This window comes from Bos taurus, chromosome X (genome assembly GCF_002263795.3).
Source record: "Bos taurus isolate L1 Dominette 01449 registration number 42190680 breed Hereford chromosome X, ARS-UCD2.0, whole genome shotgun sequence".
Classification (NCBI taxonomy): Eukaryota; Metazoa; Chordata; class Mammalia; order Artiodactyla; family Bovidae; genus Bos; species Bos taurus.
This window is the reverse complement of record NC_037357.1, coordinates 65,018,989-65,040,195: the sequence shown is the minus strand read 5'-3', so window position 1 is coordinate 65,040,195 and position 21,207 is coordinate 65,018,989. Positions and strand designations below refer to the sequence as shown.

Here is a 21,207-nt window from a genome sequence, read left to right as displayed (position 1 = left end):
TTGTTATATCTTCTTCTTGGATTGATCCTTTGATCATTAGGTGGTGACCGTCTTTGTCTCTTTTCACAGCCTTTGTTTTAAAGTCTATTTTATCTGATATAAGTATTGCTACTCCTGCTTTCTTTTGGTCCCTATTTGCATGGAAAATCTTTTTCCAGCCCTTCACTTTCAGTCTGTATGTGTCTCCTGTTTTGAGGTGGGTCTCTTGTAGACAACATATATAGGGGTCTTATTTTTGTATCCATTCAGCCAGTCTTTGTCTTTTGGTTGGGGCATTCAACACATTTACATTTAAGGTAATTACTGATAAGTATGATCCCATTGCTATTTACTTTATTGTTTTGGGTTTGAGTTTATACACTGTTTTTGTGTTTCCTGTCTAGAGAATATCCTTTAGTATTTGTTGGAGAGCTGGTTTGGTGGTGCTGAATTCTCTCAGCCTTTGCTTGTCTGAGAAGCTTTTGATTTCTCCTTCATATTTGAATGAGATCCTTGCTGGGTACAATAATCTGGGCTGGAGGTTATTTTCTTTCATCACTTTAAGTATGTCTTGCCATTCCCTCCTGGCTTGAAGAGTTTCTATTGAAAGATCAGCTGTTATCCTAATGGGAATTCCCTTGTGTGTTATTTGTTGCTTTTCCCTTGCTGCTTTTAATATTTGTTCTTTGTGTTTGATCTTTGTTAATTTGATTAATATGTGTCTTGGGGTGTTTCGCCTTGGGTTTATCCTGTGTGGGACTCTCTGGGTTTCTTGGACTTGAGTGATTATTTTCTTCCCCATTTTAGGGAAGTTTTCAACTATTATCTCCTCAAGTATTTTCTCATGGTCTTTCTTTTTGTCTTCTTCTTCTGGGACCCCTATGATTCGAATGTTGTAGTGTTTAATATTGTCCTGGAGGTCTCTGAGATTGTCCTCATTTCTTTTAATTCGTTTTTCTTTTATCCTCTCTGATTCATTTATTTCTACCATTCTATCTTCTAATTCACTAATCCTATCTTCTGCCTCTATTATTCTACTATTTTTTGCCTCCAGAGTGTTTTTAATTTCATTTACTGCATTATTCATTTTATATTGACTCTCTTTTATTTCTTCTAGGTCCTTGTTAAACCTTCCTTGCATCTTCTCAATCTTTGTCTCCAAGCTATTTATCTGTGATTCCATTTTGATTTCAAGGTTTTGGATCAATTTCACTATCATTATTCAGAATTCTTTATCAGGTAGATTCCCTATCTCTTCCTCTTTTGTTTGGTTTGGTGGGCTTTTATCCTGTTCCTTTATCTGCTGGGTATTCCTCTATCTCTTCATCTTGTTTAAATTGCTGAATTTGGGGTGTCCTTTCTATATTCTGGCAGTTTGTGGAGTTCTCTTTATTGTGGCGTTTCCTCGCTCTGTGTGGGTTTGTACACGTGGCTTGTCAAGGTTTCTTGGTTAGGGAAGCTTGTGTCGGTGTTCTGGTGAGTGGAGCTGTATTTCTTCTCTCTCCTTTTGAAGACTTGGGTTGCTTTTCTGGGTGCCTGATGTCCTCTGCTGGTTTTCAGAAGTTGTTTTGTGGAATTTACTCGGTGTTTAAATGTTCTTTTCATGAATTTGTGGGGGAGAAAGTGTTCTCCCCGTCCTACTCCTCCGCCATCTTTTAACTTTACTATATTGTATTGGTTTTGCCATATATCAACATGAATTCACCATGGGTGTACACGTGTTCCCAACCCTAAACACCCCTCCCACCTCCCTGCCCATACCATCCCTCTGGGTCACCCCAGTGCAACAGCCCCAAGCATCCTGTATCCTGCATTGAACCTGGACTGGCAATCCATTTCTTATGTAATATTATATATGTTTCAATGCCATTCTCCCAAATCATCCCACCCTCTCCCTCTCCCACAGAGTTCAAAAGACTGTTCTATATATCTGTGTATCTTTTGCTGTCTAGCATACAGAGTTATCGTTACCATCTTTCTAAATTCCATATATATGTGTTAGTATACTGTATTGGTGTTTTTCTTTCTGATTTACTTCACTCTATATAATAGGCTCCAGTTTCATCCACCTCATTAGAACTGATTCAAATGCATTCCTTTTAATGGCTGAGTAATACTCCATTGTGTATATGTACCACAGCTTTCTTATCCATTCATCTGCTGATGGGCATCTAGGTTGCTTCCATGTCCAGGCTATTATAAACAGTGCTGCGGTGAACATAGGGGTACACGTGTCTCTTTCAATTCTGGTTTCCTTGGTGTTTATGCCCAGCAGTGGGATTGCTGGGTCATAAGGCAGTTCTATGTCCAGTTTTTTAAGGAATCTCGACACTGTTCTTTGTAGTGGCTGTACTAGTTTGCATTCCCACCAACAGTGTAAGAGGGTTCCCTTTTCTCCACATCCTCTCCAGCATTTATTGTTTGTAGACTTTTGGTTCGCAGCCATTCTGACTGGCGTGAAGTGGTACCTCCTTGTTGTTTTGATTTGCATTTCTCTAAAACAGTGGATTTTAAAGAATAATTTAAGAAAGAGAGTCAAATGAGCATTGTCTCCTGGAGTACAATTGTCTGTAAACCACTTGGTTCCCACAAACACTTTGTGGTATGTATCCAATATTTTTTACAGTGAAGGAGAGAGAAATAATTTTTCTCAAATAAAATGGAGTATATGTGTAGTATGAATATTGGATAATAAGGTAGGTTAAAAACCTCTTTTAAAAATAGAATTGGGGATAGAGACAGAAAAGACTGTGGAGGAATAAGACAGGGAAATCACATTCTTTCCCAAAAAATACATCAAAAATCCATCTTAATATGGAGCAACTCCTACAGAAAAACTTCTGTACACTAGCAGAAGACTCCAAACTTCCAAAAAGGCAAGTCAATCTCTTTAGAATGAGGTAGGGCAAAATATAAAGTTAAAAAGAGAGACAAAGGATTTCAGGATTAAGATCTGCATTTTGGGGAGGGAGTTGTGAAGAATGAAAAGTTTTCTCACACTTGGAAACCGCCTCACAAGCCAAGACAGGGGGAGTTTCAGAACCTCAGAGGAGAGGGTAATAACCAGTGCTCAGAAAGAAAAACATAGAGAATTCACCAGAGATCAGTGCTGAACACCACTTTCCTGCCAAGAATCAGTTCTCATGCCTGTGCCCACAAAAGAAGACGGGGGTGGCATACTTAGGTTCAGGCATGGATGTTGGATCCCAGAGAGAGGACTGGGATAGGCTACCATGACGATAGTCTGAGTGGGCTACAGTAACAGCATAGGGAATACAGGGGAAATATTGGGCCTCCTAGTTTTGCAAGAGGTCATTTTTGCCCAGTACACTCTAATTACACATATTCACAGACAGAGGCTATATACCCAACTGTGGCCTTCAAAACTGAAAACTGGTTGGAGCCCAAGCAGACAGAATTAGATGTCGGGGCAGTTTATGATTCCAGAATGATAAACATAAGCCATAGCCATAGCCAAAGCCAGGGAAAGTGCCAAAGGCAGCAGGCAAAATGTCACAGATGCAGTCCTAACCCCAGAAGTGTCATTTATCACCCAGCTGTGATCAAGCACAGCTTGCTGCCCACATTTTGATGGAAGCCCAAGCAGCTTGACTCTTCCTAGGGACCTATGACTGTGGCCAATTCCTCTGGGAGAGTGCACAGCCTGCCTCAGACTGTAACAAAATCAGTAGGTCTCTACCAGCCCAGGCACTCCTCGATACATCCCAATTGTGGCTACCAAGCCCCTCACTCTTCCGAGCCTGACTGAGTAAGTGACCCCTAATAAGCCTCAGCCTTCACCCCCCTCATGTCTGGATAGGTAACAGTCACCAGAGAGTGGAATATAAAGAGAGCTAGGCCCAAAACCAAAGCAGAAACCAGGGGCTGTGTAACCGAAAAAGAGAAAAGGAATTAGCTTAAACAGCAGCAGGTGCAGAAGATTAAATAACCACAATTAGCCTGAGACTGGGACAGTACAGGGAACTGTGGGCTTTGGGAGCAAGTAAAATCTGGAATAAGTCCATATCTGAGACTGCATGGATTCCACACTGCCCACAATAAGTTCAGAGACCTTCCTAGAAATACTGGAAGATTTTTGTGTCAATTTCTCTAGGTGTTCTTGGCTAGTGAGTGTTCTTTTCACTAATAGTCTTTGGGTTTTGTCTTCTATGCTGCATGATTTGTGAGGTCCTGGTACTGCAGAAATGAATTGGGCCTGAAGTCGAGGTAGAAGACCCAAGCCCAGGACTTTGAAACACCAGAGAAATCCTGACCCTATGGAAAATTAATTGATGAGAGCACTCCCAAAAGCCTCCATCACAACACTAAGACCAAGTCTCATCCAAAGGTCACCAAGCTCCAGGGTTGGACAACCCACGCCAAGTCTTCAGCAAAACAGGAAGACAACCTTGCACACTGGCAGGCTATACAAAGCTGTATCAAACTGATAGACATCACAAAACACACTACTGGACATGACACTGCCCTTCAGAGAGACAAGATCCATCTGCATCTGCCAGAACACAGGCCAAATCCCCAAACCAGGAAACCTTCACAAAGCACTGGTCCAACCCCACTCACAGGGGACAGAATCCACAAATAAGTAAATACAAACTTCCAGCCTGCAGAAAGGAAACCCCAAACCCATAAAATTAAACAAAATAAAAATACAGTGAAACATGCAAGAGATGAAGGAAGATGGTAAAAACTCACAAGACCAAACAAATGAAGAGGAATTAGGCAGTGTACATGAAAAAGCATTCAGAATAATGATAGTAAAGATGATCCAAAATATTGAAAATAAAATGGAGGCACAGAAAAATAGACTAGAGATATAGATTGAGAAGATGCAACAAATGTTAAACAAGGACTTTAAAGAAATAGACAATAAATAATGAACAACACAATAACTGAGATTTAAAAAAAAAATACATGAGGGAACCAATAGAGTAACTGAGGCAGAAGAATGGATAAGTGAACTGAAAGGTAAAATGGTGGAAATAACTGAAGCAGAAAAGAATAAAGAGAAAATAATAAAAATAAATGATGATAGTCTTAGAGATCTTTGGGACAATACTAAGCATAACAACATTAGAACCATAGAGTCCCAGAAAAGACAAAAGGAAATGGCATGAGAAAATATTTGAGGATATTATAATTTAAAACTTCCCTAAAATGGGACAGGAAATAGCCGCTCAAGTCCAGGAGACTCAAAGCATTCCATATAGGATAAGTCCAAGGAGAAATATGCCAAGACACATATTAATTAAACAAACAAAAAATTAAACACTAAGAAAAACACTAAAAACAGGGAAAGCAACAAATACTATACAATGGGGATTCCATACGTCTAACAGCTCCTCTTTCAACAGAAGCTCTACAAGCCAGAAGGAAGTGGCAGGATATACTTAAAGGGATGAAAAGAAAAAAATATATAACCAAGATTACTCTATCCAACAAGGATCTCATCCAGCTTCGAAGCAGAAATCAACCTTTACAGACAAGCAAAAGTTGATAGAATTCAGCACCACCGAATCAGCTTCACAATAAATGTTAAAAGAACTTCTCTAGACAGGAAGCACAAGAGAAAGAAAAGGCTTATTAAAAAATAAATAAAATGGTAATAAGATCATACATACAAATCATTACCTTATATGAAAATGAACTAAGTGCTCCAAAGAAAGAGTGGCTAAATGGATAAAAAAACAAGACCCCTATGTATGCTTTCCACAAGAGACTCACTTAAGACCAAGAGACACATACAGACTGAAAGTGAGGGACTGGAAAAAGATATTCCATGCAAACAGAAATCAAAAGAGTAGCAATGCTCATATCAGATAAAATAGAATTTAAAATTTAGACAGCTAAAAGAGACAAAGAAGGACACTACATAATGATCGATGAATCAATCTAAGAAGAAGATAAAACAATTATAAATATATATGCACCCAACATAGAAGCTGGAGAAGGCAATGACACCCCACTCCAGTACTCTTGCCTGGAAAATCCCATGGATGGAGGAGCCTGGTAGGCTGCAGTCCATGGGGTTGCTAAGAGTCGGACACGACTGACTGAGTGACTTCACTTTCACTTTTCACTTTCATGCATTGGAGAAGGAAATGGCAACCCACTCCAGTGTTCTTGCCTGGAGAATCCCAGGGATGGGGGAGCCTGGTGGGCTGCTGTCTATGGGGTCACATTCCTAGTTTTTTAAGGAATCTCCATACTATTCTCCATAGTGGCTGAATCAACTTACATTCCCACCAAAAGTGTAAGAGTGTTCCCTTTTCTTCACACCTTCTTCAGTATTTATTGTTTGTAGACTTTTGATGATGGCCATTCTGACTGGTGTGACGTGATACCTCATTGTAGTTTTCATTTTCATTTGTCTAATAATGAGTGATGTTGAGCGTCTTTCCGTGTGTTTATTAGACATTTGTATGTTTTCTTTGAAGAAATGTTTGTTTAGGTCTTCTGCCTCTTGAGACCGGCTTGACAAGCAGGGTTTCTGAAAGTGTGATATGGCGAGAGAATGAGAAAAAAGACACAAGAATTCAGTGAAAAGCGAGGATCAGGGGACCAACACCGCTCCAAGGTGAAGGTGCTGAAACTGAATCCAAGCCAGCTTTATTATACTTTCAGCCATGAAGGAAAGAATATGCTGGGAGTTAAAATATAACTCATGTGGCCTTCATACTAGTAAGGTAATGCTCAAAATTCTCCAAGCCAGGCTTCAGCAATACGTGAACTGTGAACTTCCTGATGTTCAAGTTGGTTTTAGAAAAGGCAGAGGAACCAGAGATCAAATTTCCAATATCTGCTGGATCATGGAAAAAGCAAGAGAGTTCCAGAAATACATCTATTTCTGTTTTATTGACTATGCCAAAGCCTTTGACTGTGTGGATCACAATGAACTGTGGAAAATTCTTCAAGAAGTGGAAATACAAGGAAACCTCACCTGCCTCCTGAGAAACCTGTATGCAGGTCAAGAAGCAACAGTTAGAACCAGACATGGAACAATAGACTTGTTCCAAATTGGGAAAGGAGTATGTCAAGGCTGTATATTGCCACCTTTATTATTTAATTTACCTGCAGAGTACATCATGCAAAATGCCAGGCTGGATGAAGCATAAGCTGGAGTCAAGATTTCAGGGAGAAATATCAATAACCTCAGATATGCAGATGACACCACTCTTATGGCAGAAAGTGAAGAGGAACTAAAGAGCCTATTGATGAAAGTGAAAGAGAAGGTCGAAAAAGCTGGCTTAAAACTCAACAGTCAAAAATCGAAGATCATGGCATCCAGCCCTATCCCTTCATGGCAAATTGATGGGGAAACAATGGAAACAGAGACATACTTTATTTTCTTGGGCTCCAAAATCACTGCAGATGGTGACTGCAGCCATGAAATTAAAAGATGCTTGATCCTTGGAAGAAAAGCTATGACAAACCTAGATGGCATATTAAAAAGCAGAGACATTACTTTGCCAGCAAAGGTCTGTATAGTCAAGCTTATGGTTTTTCCAGTAGTTATGTATGGATGTGAGAGTTGGGCAATAAAGAAAGCTGAGCACTGAAGAATTGATGCTTTTGAACTGTGGTGTTGGAGAAGACTCTCAACAGTCCCTTGGACTGCAAGATCAAACCAGTCAATCCTAAAGGAATTCGGTCCTGAATATTCATTGAAAGGACTGATGCTGAAGCTGAAGCTCCAGTACTTTGGCCACCTGATGCAAAGAGCTGAGTCATTGGAAAGGACCCTGATGCTGGGAAAGATTGAAAACAGGAGAAGGAGACAACAGAGGACAAGATGGTTGACTGGCATCACCGACTTGATGGACATGAGTTTGAGCAAGCTCTGGGTGTTAGCAATGGACAGGGAAGCCTGGCATGCTGCAGTCCATGAGGGTCACAATGAGTTGAACATGACTAAGCCGCTGAACTGAACTGAACCCCTGTAACAACTCCATACCCCTATAAAATGAGAATAATAGTTTCTCACTCTCCATAGGGTTGCCATAAGGATTAGATTAGTTAACACCTATTGTCAATATAGTTTTAGTTATTATTATTGATCTCTCTAGGTACATTTATAGTACATGAACAAGACTTGGTGGATATTCATATTCTATCCTTTTGGCACAATAATTGGACCAGGGATAAGCACATGACTCAAGTTTATCTCATCAGAATTAATGCTATATTTGCTTGAGTTACTGGAAATAGAAAGTTCACTTTCCAATGGTCTCCTGACCTAATGAAATACAAGTCAAAGATGCCTGTAAGCTTGTTATCATTTTGTGGAGAGAATCAATCCGGCAGTTAAGACAGCACAGAGGACAGATTAACCTTGAAAGGAAGAGGGAAATTATTCACTATTGAGAACTATTGAGAACATGGGTCGAATATTTTCCAACATCATATATTCCTGGACTTACCAACTCCAGGAATTTATAGCTGATAAGCTATAAGCAGATCTGTTGCTTAGAATTGCAAAAATTCCTATTACTGTGGAGTCTCACTCTTTTCATCTATGCTGTTTCCACCATGTATATGAACAGTAAAATATACAGATATTTAGCTGAAAATGCTATAGAGGTATATGGTACAATCCAAAAAACTAAGAATATATATATGCTTTATGACCTTTGCAATAAATCAATTAGCCAAAATCTGAGCATAAACTAATTTTTGCTAAGATTGTGTCTTATTCTTAATGTATGTGTATATAAGGCAGTCCCTCCTAATCTGAAATTTCTCCTTCCACAGTTTCAGTTCCCCATGGTCAAACATCTTTCAGAGATATTAAATTAAATGGGAAATTCTAGAAATAAACCATTCATATGTTTTAAATTGAATGCTATCGTGAGTAGTGTGATGAAATCTCACACTGCTACAGTCCTTCCTGCCTGAGATCCCCAGTCATCCAAATCCTCTGCTCCTGACATCCAACTGTCAACATTGTCTAGGTGATCCAGGATAACCCAAAGCAAATGATCCTTCTGACAGACCTGAAGGTCAATATTCATCTAATACTACCACATGATTCTTATATAATTCAGCTCATTTCACCTCATGTAGGCATTTTTTCATCTAACATCACTATCAGAATGTTGAGAACAGTACAATGAAATATTTTGAAAGAGAGAGGGGCCACCACATTCATATAACTTTTATTATAGTATATTATTATAGTTGTTCTATTTTATTATTTATTGTTTTTAATCCTTTGCTCTGCCTAATTTATAAATTAAACTTTATTATAGGTATTTATGTATAAAAAACTACATAGTGTATATAGGGTTTTGTACTATCCATGATATCAGGCATCCATTAGGGGTTTTGGAATATATCCCCTATGGATAAGGGAGATGACTGTATTTTATTTTAATGTGTCAAAAAAAAAAAAAAAAACTCTAGAGGAATTACTCCTGAGTGGAAAAATAAGCTTAAGAAGGTGGATTTCACTTATTAGACTAGAATATTTAAAATGCCAAGTACTCTTGAGGCAAACTACATCACATATTAGTTTACTCCTTTATTTTGTCCATAGTGATTATCCAAGTCTATATGATAAAGAAATGACCCCTAAGTAAGAAGATATATACATGAGAGTTCTTAAAACAGTAATTCTTGATTCTCTGAATATCAGAAAATCTTTGTTTTTGGAAACTGTTTTTTATAGTTATTGAATGTTCTACAGATTATAGCAAATATCACAGTTACAAATTCTGGGCTTCAGTCCCTTAGAGTGATCACTATCTGATTGTCAAAGCAAAATGGAACAAAACCCCAAAATAATCTAAAACGACCAAACTAAACTGGATTTACACTCATACACACAAGTTAGGTCACAGAGCTTTTCAATCTTTACACTCCAGGCTGTGTTTTGAAACATCTATAAGTTCTTTGATCAAACTAGTTGAAAGATACCAGTCAAAGTTTTCTAATTATTATTTTAAATATTTTTCTTTTAAAAACATGAGTTCCAATAAAATTTAAAAATAAAAACTAATACAATTATGTAAAGTTTAAAAATAAAATAAAATTAATTTAAAAAATCAAATTTCAACCTACAGATTAAAATGATTCAAGAAATACAAAATCATATGCAATACTCTCTAACAGGGATTGTACATACAGCAAAAACAAGTTTCTTAGTCATGTGATATGAACACAGATGCAGATGGCTTCTAGTCAGGAGATGGAGACAGGCCCTTGGGCAATTAAAGGTCACTAGAGGCAATTCCACATTGCTAGAGGCCTGGCCTTCCTTCCCCTTGGGTAAGAGCTGCAAGTACATCACAGATCCAGATAAGCTGGCTGACCCAAGAAGGTGGTTTTTGGCCCGTCCCACTCTTTCCCTGACTCTCAGACATGAGGAGGAAGGCTGGAGCCTGGAGATGTTGGTCTTGCTGGGGTCAGGCCCAAGGATGACTTCACCCATTTAAGTCCTCTGGGCTGGTACTTATTGGCAAAGCTGTTATATCTGTTCTCTTCAGAAATGAAAATGCACCCTCTACCATGAGCTGGACTGTCATGGACAGGGCCCCACTGTCACAGCAAGAAGACCCAGGGCCTATAGATGGAGCCATAGGGAAGCAAGTGTTCTAGTTTACCTTTCTGACTTTGTGGCAGCTAGTCCCAATCACTTGGCCACTGAGCTGAACTCAGCAGCACACAAAATAGAAAATACCCATTGGAGAAAGTGAGGGAGTGAGACCCAAGACTGACTCAGGCAAGGTTGGTTATAGAATGTTGAAACTGGCCAGCCAGATTTAAAGGCTGGGCCTTAGAGCCATGTCATGCCTAATTTCAGAAACAAGTTTTCTAGAGGGAAATGTGGACAGGTAAAAGACAAATCCTGCCACCAAACTGGCACACCCATAGGAGGCTGGGTTCTCAGAGTCTCAGGTGTGTGGAATCCGATGTTAGCCTAGCTGAGTCTCCACTGTGATACAGATTTTGGAGGTAAGTCTAGCCTGGATTCTCCTGGGGCTGGACACCACCACAGAGCCTGCTCCTTACCTGCCCCTCCACTTACCAACCTACCCCTCTGGATTCCCAAGCAGTTGAGGAGCAAATGCCACAGTGACATCTCAGTGACTAATTTAGCCACACTGCTGTGACTAAGACCACGCTAAGAGCTATGCCCTCTAGGCCTCCCTCTCTGGCCACAGAGCAGAGCTGAGGGTCTGACATGCAGGGCTCTAGGCCTGATTCAACCAGTGCCTTGTTGGACCTCTGGCTGAGTCCAATCTGCACAATGAGGACACCAGAACTTGGTGACCAAAAGATCTGCACTATTTCTATGCTCCATGTTATTCATTTCTGAAAGCTACTTGGAACAATGATCCTCTCTGAAGACATACTCCCAGATCTCTGGGAATGGGTTACCTCAAACTTGGAACACTTGGGGTGACCAAGTAAGAGTTGGGATGAGGAGGAAGGACTGCACAGTGTCTTTCTAGATTCTAGTCTTCAGTCATGGAAAAAACAAGCCAAGGAACTGGATTCAGATGTGCTTTTGGTCATTCAGGGCTATACCAAGTCCAGACCCAACTTGCTAGGTCTGGACAGTAGATAGGCTCTCCAGGGTCAGAAAGCAAATGTATGCAGGCTTCCCAGGGACATGGGTCTTTCAATGTACAGGTGCCTGGGGCTGCCCTGGAACATGTCATCAGTCCTAGGCATCATGATCCAAAAGTGTTTTGCTCAAGCTAGGACTTTTGTTGTAAATTCTCATCCTCTGGGTGTTGCCAGCTAGAAATATCTCTGGGTTCCCAGGGCTCCTCATAAAAATCCACTCAGCTGGGAAGAATGCATTACCCAGGTTAATGGAGTCTTCCTCTGTTTAGGGACAAATACCCCATTTCTTCTTTATGCTTGCCACCTAGGCCCAGCGGGTGCCAGCAGAAGAGCAGAGGATTTGAAGAGTCTAAATCCTGGTTCTTTCTCTGATGAGCTGTGTGACATTTGGCAAGTCTCTTAAGCCTTATGAGACTTTTTTTTTTTCCATCTATAAAATGGGAATTTTGGCAATCAATGTAAAAGTACTTCATACATAGACAAAACACTCTGGGCCAGTGAGTGTTATTTTTCAATATGAACTTTAGGGTCACTGCTAGGAGAGAAAGAGGAAGAGCAACAACTGCCCTGTCCCATGGGGAAGAAATGAAATACATTTTTCCAAAATGTGGCAGAAAGACTAAACTTCAGGCACTTACCACTTTGAGGCACTGCAGCTTACAGACTCCAGTTTCCTGGGTCCCAAGCTAAGGAAAGGGAAGCAGGTAGAAGTGGGGGAAGCCAAGAGGGTTGACTGGTGACTGGAACCACCTGTACCCCTAACCCTGCCCACCAAGCTTGTTGTACTAGTGAGAGGCAGTGGAGTGGGGGTGGAGAGCAGGCTTTGCTGGTGCCACGCTGCAGCTCGCTATGTCATGTGGGCATACCCCTTGTCCTCTCTGGCTTTCTGGCCTTCCTAAAATGACAAGGCCTTTCAAGCTCTAACCTTCTGTCCAGCTTGACGACTGCACCATCCAGTATCTTTGGATGATACCCATGGTAACTCCTGACATATCTTATCATACCAGGTGTGCTCATCCTGCCACAGCCTCATTACTGCCTTATTCTCCTGGGCTCAATCCTTCTGCAATGACTCCCCAAGTTTGGCAAGGCTTGAGGATGTCCTTCAAAGCAAGAGGGTAAGGGCAGCTGAACTGGATCTCCAGTGTTCAGACTGTGAAAGGGGTACTGGGCCTGTGCTTTTCCAGACCACAGCCTTTCCACACCTTGTTTTTGCCTTTGAGTCTGTCTTTGATCTTAAATTACATACAAGGGCTAGGAGAAGGTATAGAGCATCAATGTTTCAGTACACATGCCCTTGTGTGGAGTCAAACTGGAGGAAAAGTGGCCATAGAATGAGATTCAAATGGCTCTGCCACTTATGAGTATGTCACTCTTCTTTTCCAAGTCACAGTTTCCTCATGGATCAAATGAGAAAATAATATATTTCACAAGGTTAAACCAGATGATAGATATGAAACTGCTTTGTGAAAAACTGTTAGGCACTAGATGTTAGTTTTTACTTACTAATATAGAATGAACAAAGGTAAAAAGGTCATTCCTAGGTCTCCTTTTCCCTCCTCTCTGTGGTTCTGCCCTGGCTCATCTGGAGATATGAGGGTTCAAGGAAGCCTGTTGGGATACCAGCATTATACTCATTTGGGAAAGTTTCTTTTCCTTCTATTAAATAGAACCAGTTTCCTCATTTATCAAATGGATGAAATAACTCTGACATTGTCTTTCTCTCAAGGCCAGTAAATTACAGGCTGTGAAGTGCTCTGAAGTCTATGAAGCACATGACGAATGCAAAGGTTTCCTATTATCATTTTTATAATCATTATTATTATTCTTATGAAATTTTCTAAACATGCATGACATCATCTAAAACAACTGTCACCCACCCTTATAAAACCAGAGAGTAGGAAGAGGTATTTGAAAAAAAAAAAAAGGATTAACACCAGAAAACTATTTATTGTTTTAAAATGAAACCTTTCTAGCACTCCCAAGCAGACTGCTTAGAACAGTGGGGCTTATCCTGACTCGTTCTGTATTTCCACAGAAAACCTGAGTCAAGGATGTTGCTGTGCTGTGCACCCCTAGCAACAGCCATATAGCCTCTGAGGTCCTTCTGGCAGAGGGATTTCCTGATTATTTCCTCCTTTAGGGAGATATGAGCAGTAGGCATAGGGATGCGTGGATTTAAAATGAAGAGAGTTATTTAAATTCTAAATGATATCAATGATCCAATTTTGTACAGTAAAATGTTCTTCTGCCCTCCACCCCCAAAGAGGCTGCCAGCCTAGCCAAGTGCTGAGTGCAGGGTGGGCAGTGTTAGACAGTTGGGATCCTGGCTAACAGTAATAGGCCCTCCTGTCTCAGGGATTCTATTCTCTCAGGAGACACCATGTCTACTTCTCCTCTCCTCTCAGCATGAGAGACTACTGTCTTTCTTAAAAGCATGGGCTCCTTTTCAGCCAGTCCACCTTCTCCTAGAGCTGGAGTCAGATATAGGATGAGAGTTCCAGATGTCTTCACAGAATTTCCAAATGCTGTTTCATCATTTGCAATTCCTGTTCCTTCAATTTGTCCCCATGTGACCTCCGCCCACTCTTCAATCTGTGCCTTTGAAATCCATGGAGGAAAAGAGCAGAAGCAAAAGCCCAGAGATCATTCCAGAGCTCACCAGATGTGGGCGCTGCTGACTTCATTTTTACAAAACCAAGTCAATCCATCCCTAGGTAAATTTTCCTGGACAATGTGCTCCAGGCAGGAAGGCTGCATTTAATGCTAACTTACTGCAATGTCTAGGGAAGTCCTTTCCTCATTTCTGGGCCTCTTTTTTCTCATTTCAAATAGGGGAATGGTTGAGATGATTACTAAGATCCCTTCAGTTCAATGAGTCAATGAAATGTTTATTGTTATTGCTTTTCCTTCACTATCCTGACTTTCAGAGCCACCAGCACCCACCTAGAATGTGATTCCTTCACTTTGGTGGTGAATGGCACAAGGTAACTAAGAACTTGGCCTGTCTGTCAGTGCCATAGGCAAATGAGCCCCAGGGTGAGCCATGGCACTGAGAAAGGGAAAGGAGAGAAATGCCATAAGTTTCCACTCTAATCAGGAGCAAGCTCCTCATCAGAGTGTATCCATGAGGGCTCAAAGACTAAGGTCTGGATTACAGAGGGCAGCTGGCCTCCAAAGCTTTGGGAGGCTGGGATCCCACCATCTTGCAGCTGCTTGGCAGGTCTGAGTCAAAATCACCTTCTGAAGAAGTGCCAGGTCAGTTAACATCACTGTGCAAACTAGAGGGTCCAGGCCAAGACAATTCTACCAGAGATCTTACAAACCAATGCCAGCAGGCATGTGCCTCTCGACCCTCTTCCCTCTGCCTTCCCACAGTGTTCCCCTTACCTCCCCCCAAGTTCTCCCAAAGAAAGGATCTGGTTTTCCTAGGTTCTCATCTGGGGTATTATTAAGCTACTATTAACACTCCTATCAAATCAGATGGTTTTGTTCCGGTCTGATGTGATGGTTCTCAGAAGATATTTCATTTGTATCAGCATATGGCAATGTCTTAAACTAATCTTTCTTGAGAAAAATTAAAAAAAAAAATTAAAATCCCCCTGCTTAACAGCTGAGTTCCTACGCTGGACATGAGGGTCACATTCATTATGCTCTTCAAAGTAAATCATGGCTTCAGGTGAACCACTGTAAGAGACCCCACTCTCTGCCTGCCGCTAAACTAGGCTTCTAGGGACTAGATGCCTTGGGGAAGGAAAGAAGAAGAGAGAGGATGTGCCTGGTCAAGTAGGAGGGGGAGTGGAATTGGGAGGGCAGCACCTCAGAGGGGGAGAGTGGGGAGAGGCAGGAGATTAGAAAAAGCAGCTTTTACAAAAGCCAAAATTAAAAACCAAAACCATTAAAGATGCACAAAATGACACTTACACTTCTGTTGTCTCCTCTTGCAAATAGAAGTGGTACTGCTCCAGAACCTGTGTAGGATTTGAGCTCAGTTCAGTTCAGTTCAGTCACTCAGTCATGTCCAACTCTTTGTGACCCCATGAATCACAGCATGCCAGGCCTCCTTGTCCATCACCAATTCCCAGAGTTCACTCAAACTCATGTCCATCGAGTCGGTGATGCCATCCAGCCATCTCATCCCCTGTCGTCCCCTTCTCCTGTCCCCAATCCCTCCCAGCATCAGGGTCTTTTCCAATGAGTCAACTCTTCGCATGAGGTGGCCAAAGTATTGGAGTTTCAGCTTCAGCATCAGTCCTTCCAATGAACACCCAGGACTGATCTCCTTTAGGACAGACTGGTTGGATCTCCTTGCAGTCCAAGGGACTCTCAAGAGTCTTCTCCAACACCACAGTTCAAAAGCATCAATTCTTCGGCACTCAGCTTTCTTCACAGTCCAACTCTCATATCCATACATGACCACTGGAAAAACCATAGCCTTGACTAGACGGACCTTTGTTGGTAAAGTAATATCTCTGCTTTTCAATATGCTATCTAGGTTGGTCATAACTTTCCTTCCAAGGAGTAAGCATCTTTTAATTTCATGGCTGCAGTCACCATCTGCAGTGATTTTGGAGCCCCCAAAAATAAAGTCTGACACTGTTTCCACTGTTTCCCCATCTATTTCCCATGAAGTGATGGGACCAGATGCCATGATGTTCATTTTCTGAATGTTGAGCTTTAAGCCAACTTTTCACTCTCCTCTTTCACCTTCTTCAAGAGGCATTTTAGTTCCTCTTCACTTTCTGCCATAAGTAGCTGCATACAAATGTGTGACTCCAGATTTGGATGGGCTGCAGGCTTCACCAGTGTGGGGCATATATATAGCTGTATGCAAGGATCCCTTGTGCCCTGTATGTTGGCATGAAGACAGGGTATGCCCCAATCGCTGTGTGCTGTGATGCAGTCAGCAGGGTACATGTTGACATCATCACGGTGGTGCCAGCCACCATGCCCATGGCCATGACATTGGTATTGGGAGGGTTTACTGGTGTCTGGTAGATGGCAGAGTGAGTACTGTTAGGCTGGATGACCATGGTGTAGTGGATGACATAAGCCTGGGCAGCATACACCAGCTTTGTGTCCTAGGCTCCCAGGACATACAGATTCTGCTAGGGGTAGGCACTTATGATTGGATGCATGACCATCTGATAGGGATTGGGTGAAGAGGAGTAGGGGGATCAGGGCAGTATTACTCTGGGCTGGTGGGACCTTGTATGGTGTCCCCTCTGTATATCTGAAAGCTGCAGAGGATGTTTGGTAAGTTTGGCTCTCGGTCCTGGTGTCCACTGGGAGGTAGAAATAGGTACCTTCAGTGGCACAGGAAGATGAGTTCTCTAGCCAGGTCTATTTCATCAGCAGAGTTGCTGGAGCATAAGGGGAGCTAGTGGCAGGGTACAGGCTGGGATTGTAAGCAGGGGCTGCAATTGGATAGGCTGTGGGATAACTTGTATAAGCCATGTTCTTTGGGTTGCCATAAGGAGCCACAGGACTGCAAGGGACTATAAACAGGGTTCACGGTGGATGACTGAGAATTCAGCAAGCAGATGCAGGCGAAAATGGCAGCAGCAGCTGAGGTGACAATGCCTTTGTCTTCTCTGAAGGCTATGGAGGTGATGCTCTCACTCCCTCACCAGTGTCCAGTAAGGTGATGAATGGTGCACAGGGACTGGGAGCCTCCTCCTCCTCAGTGACTGAGACCTGAATCCTCTGCAGTAGCTGCTTAGGAGCCCAACATGTGCTGGGAGGGCCAGAGACCTTTTAAACTTACAAAGAGATGCTGTTGTCCACCCATTGAAAATTACTATTATAAATAAATCATAAATCTGGGAATAGAGAATACTATAAAGTTCTACTTATAGTAATCAAAGAGGAAAATGGGAAAGTTGTGGTTCATTTTCTGCATTCTTAATCACATCTGTTTCATTTCCTAAGCACTTACACTGTTCATAGCCAGCTGTTATTTGAAAAGGTATTGGCACACTAATACAAAAATGTAACTGATTGACAGTAAATTTCCTCTCAGAGTATTTGATGTTAACAGAGAATACTCTCTTAAAACTAATAATTTTTAAAATTTTATTTATTTTAATTGGAGGCTAATTACATTAAAATATTGTGGTGGTTTTTGCCATACATCAACGTGAATCAGCCATGGGTGAAAAGTAATTTTGATGTCAAATTTTTAGCACCGTGGGGAAAAAGTGAAATTTTAGGCAAACAGGCCTTTTGGGGACCCTTCGTAATAGTTATATGAGGGAATTCCTTTCCTCCATATCTCCCATTCTGTTGATATGTCTTTTTTTCACATCTTAGTGAAGTGTCTTATGGTATGTAGATATAGTCTTGGCACTTAAGTGATATTTTTTAACTATAAAAGAAGATGTAATGGCTTAATGGAGAGGGCGATGGCACCCCACTCCAATACTCTTGCCTGGAAAATCCCATGGATGGAGGAGCCCAGTAGGCTGCAGTCCATGGGGTCGCTCAGAGTCAGACAGGACCGAGCGACTTCACTTTCATTTTTCACCTTCATGCATTGGAGAAGGAAATGACAACCCACTCCAGTATTCTTGCCTGGAGAATCCCAGGGAGAGGGGAGCCTGGTGGGCTGCCGTCTATGGGGTCCCATAGAGTCAGACACGACTAAAGCAACTTAGCAGCAGCAGCAATGGCTTAATAAACATTCAAAGAATAAAGAAAAGAGGCAATTACCTTTTCTCAGTTCAGTTCAGTTCAGTCACTCAGACGTGTCCGACTCTTTGCGAACCCATGAATCACAGCAGGCCAGGCCTCCCTGTCCATCACCAACTCCCGGAGTTCACTCAGACTCACGTCCATCGAGTCAGTGATGCCATCCAGCCATCTCATCCTCTATCTTACCCTTCTCCTCCTGCCGCCAATCCCTCCCAGAATCAGAGCCTTTTCCAATCAGTCAACTCTTCGCATGAGGTGGTCAAAGTACTGGAGTTTCAGCTTTAGCATCATTCCTTCCAAAAAAATCCCAAGGCTAATCTCCTTCAGAATGGACTGGTTGAATTTCCTTGCAGTCCAAGGGACTCTCAAGAGTCTTGTCCAACACCACAGTTCAAAAGCATCAATTCTTCAGCGCTCAGCCTTCTTCACAGTCCAACTCTCACATCCATACATGACCACTGGAAAAACTATAGCCTTGACTAGACAGACCTTTGTTGGCAAAGTAATGTCTCTGCTTTTCAATATGCTATCTAGGTTGGTCATAACTTTCCTTCCAAGGAGTAAGCGCCTTTTAATTTCATAGCTGCAGTCACCATCTGCAGTGATTTTGGAGCCCCAAAAAATAAAGTCTGACACTGTTTCCACTGTTTCCCCATCTATTTCCCATGAAGTGATGGGACGAGATGCGATGATCTTCGTTTTCTGAATGTTGAGCTTTAAGCCAACTTTTTCACTCTCCTCTTTCACCTTCACCAAGAGGCTTTTTAGTTCCTCTTCACTTTCTTCCATAAGGGTGGTGTCATCTGCATATCTGAGTTTATTGATATTTCTCCTGGCAATCTAGATTCCAGCTTGTGCTTCTTCTAGCCCAGCATTTCTCATGATGTATTCTGCATAAGAGTTAAATAAGCAGGGTGACAATGTACAGCCTTGACATACTCCTTTTCCTATTTGGAACCAGTCTGTTGTTCCATGTCCAGTTCTAACTGTTGCTTCCTGACCTGCATACAAATTTCTCAAGAGGCAGGACAGGTGGTCTGGTATTCCCATCTCTTTCAGAATTTTCCACAGTTTATTGTGATCCACACAGTCAAAGGCTTTGGCATAGTCAATAAGGCAGAAATAGATGTATTTCTGGAACTCTCTTGCTTTTTCCATGATCCAGCAGATGTTGGCAATTTGGTCTCTGGTTCCTCTGCCTTTTTTAAAACCAGCTTGAACAATTGGAAGTTTATGGTTCACGTATTGCTGAAGCCTGGCTTGGAGAAATTTGAGCATTACTTTACAAGCGTGTGAGATGAGTGCAATTGTGCTGTAGTTTGAGCATTCTTTGGCATTGCCTTTCTTGGGGATTGGAATAAAAACTCATCTTTTCCAGTCCTGTGGCCACTGCTGAGTTTTCCAAATGTGCTGGCATATTGAGTGCAGCACTTTCACAGCATCATCTTTCAGGATTTGAAATAGCTCGACTGGAATTCCATCACATCCACTAGCTTTGTTCATAGTGATGCTTTCTAAGGCCCACTTTACTTCAAATTCCAGGATGTCTGGCTCTATGTCAGTGATAACACCATCGTAATTCTCTGGGTCGTGAGGATCTTTTTTGTACAGTTCTTCTGTGTATTTCTGCCACCTCTTCTTAATATCCTCTGCTTCATTTAGGTCCATACCATTTCTATCCTTTATTGAGCCCATCTTTGCATGAAATGTTCCCTGGGTATCTCTAATTTTCTTGAAGAGATCTCTAGTCTTTCCCATTATGTTGTTTTCCTCTATTTCTTTGCATTGACCACTGAGGAAGGCTTTCTTTTTTCTTTTTCTTTTTTTTATAATTAATTTTATTTTATTTTTAAACTTTACATAATTGTATTAGTTTGGCCAAATATCAAAATGAATCCACCACAGGTATACATGTGTTCCCCATCCTGAACCCTCCTCCCTCCTCCCTCCCCATACCATCCCTCTGGGTCGTCCCAGTGCACCAGCCCCAAGCATCCAGTATCGTGCATTGAACCTGGACTGGCATCTCGTTTCATACATGATATTTTACATGTTTCAATGCCATTCTCCCAAATCTTCCCACCCTCTCCCTCTCCAACAGAGTCCATAAGACTGTTCTATACATCAGTGTCTCTTTTGCTGTCTTGTATACAGGGTTATCGTTACCATCTTTCTAAATTCCATATATATGCGTTAGTATACTGTATTGGTGTTTTTCCTTCTGGCTTACTTCACTCTGTATAATAGGCTCCAGTTTCATCCACCTCATTAGAACTGATTCAAATGTATTCTTTTTAATGGCTGAGTAATACTCCATTGTGTATATGTACCACAGCTTGCTTATCCATTCATCTGCTGATGGACATCTAGGTTGCTTCCATGTCCTGGCTATTATAAACAGTGCTGCGATGAACATTGGGGTACACGTGTCTCTTTCCCTTCTGGTTTCCTCAGTGTGTATGCCCAGCAGTGGGATTGCTGGATCATAAGGCAGTTCTATTTCCAGTTTTCTAAGGAATCTCCACACTGTTCTCCATAGTGGCTGTACTAGTTTGCATTCCCACCAACAGTGTAAGAGGGTTCCCTTTTCTCCACACCCTCTCCAGCATTTATTATTTGTAGACTTTTGGATCGCAGCCATTCTGACTGGTGTGAAATGATACCTCATAGTGGTTTTGATTTGCATTTCTCTGATAATGAGTGATGTTGAGCATCTTTTCATGTGTTTGTTAGCCATCTGTATGTCTTCTTTGGAGAAATGTCTATTTAGATCTTTGGACCATTTTTTGATTGGGTCATTTATTTTTCTGGAGTTGAGCTGTGGGTGTTGCTTGTATATTTTTGAGATTAGTTGTTTGTCGGTTGCTTCATTTGCTATTATTTTCTCCCATTCTGAAGGCTGTCTTTTCACCTTGCTAATAGTTTCCTTTGTTGTGCAGAAGCTTT

General features: G+C 41.5%; 1 pseudogene; it reads right to left on the bottom strand.

Moving 5' to 3' along the window:
• Positions 1 to 16,367: 16,367 nt before the first annotated feature.
• The window catches only part of LOC781764 (protein FAM168A-like), a 54,869-nt pseudogene continuing 50,029 nt past the window's right edge, over positions 16,368 to 21,207 (bottom strand).